Raw genomic sequence first — 1,168 nt, forward strand, 5'->3', positions numbered from 1 at the left:
TTAGCTGAAATATGTCAGTTGGTATACCATCTATTCTGGGAGCCTTATTTTTTGCTATTTCCTTCAAAGTAGGTTGAACTTCTTACTTCATCACCGTAGGCTCTTGCTCATATGCTATTTCATTATATTCTTCTTTGTCTGCCAATTCCTTTTGATACAGTGACTCAGTATATTATTTTCATCTTCTTTTAACACTTCCTGAAACATTTCATATTCTGCCTAAAGCATCCTTGATTATAGGAACTCGAGGTTTGAATTTTAGATCTACAATATTCTTAAATAATAAATTAAAGATTTAATTTCTAAAACTTCTTTGTATCAAGTATAGAAGAGAAAATACATAATTTTAAATCTCATCTACTTTTCTTGCAATTCCAAAGAAAAATGAGATATATTCTTCCTCCGATAAAGTGATTATTTTTAGTGAAATGTTAGCCAAACTAAAAATATTTTAAACTGAATGTGTGAATTTTCATTAGCACACAATAAATAAAAGCTAGATTATAAGAAAACAAAGGATAAAGCAACATTTTAAACTTTTGAAACATAAAGTACCATATTTTTCAGTGTGTAAACCATTAGCACAAATCTCAAAATCAGAATTAGCAAGTGTAGTACTTAAACAAAGTGTCAATAGAATTACTTTCATGAGAAGAAAAGGATGTGAATGTAGAGAAACAAATGTTAAAAAATATTACAAGTTGCTGTTGTTAGGTTGACTATGGTTGCCACTGAGTTGACTATGACTCATAGTGACCCTAGGAACAATAGAACTGTACATTGTTTGTCGGCCTCACATCTCTGCCATGGTCAAGCTCATCATTATAGTCACTGTGTCAGTCTATTTTGTTGAAGTCTTCCCTTTTTAACTCTAACCCTCCTCCACCTTTCCCTGTATATCTTTTTCCAAGGACAGCCAATTGTTCAACTGCTCCAAGTATATGAGAAAAAATTTCATCATCTTTGCCTCTAAGAAGCACTCTGATTACAATTCCTTTATGAAAGACTTGATTGCTCTTTTGAGAGTCTATGAGATGTCCAGTATTCCTCTCCAGCTCCACAGTGCAAAGACATCTACCTTTCTTCTGTCATCTTTATTCATTGATCAATTTTAGGATCTATAGAAAGCAATTGAAAAGGCCATGCTTTGGAACATTATTGTTCTTTA

The 1,168-nt window shown here is 32.2% G+C and overlaps 1 pseudogene; it reads right to left on the reverse strand.

Moving 5' to 3' along the window:
• The window catches only part of LOC102852145, a 3,040-nt pseudogene extending 2,232 nt beyond the window's left edge, over positions 1-808 (reverse strand).
• Between the last annotated feature and the right edge of the window lie 360 nt (positions 809-1,168).

The sequence above is a fragment of the Elephantulus edwardii genome, unplaced genomic scaffold, assembly GCF_000299155.1.
Source record: "Elephantulus edwardii isolate Elephantulus edwardi_28Jun2011 unplaced genomic scaffold, EleEdw1.0 scaffold00158, whole genome shotgun sequence".
Lineage (NCBI taxonomy): Eukaryota > Metazoa > Chordata > Mammalia > Macroscelidea > Macroscelididae > Elephantulus > Elephantulus edwardii.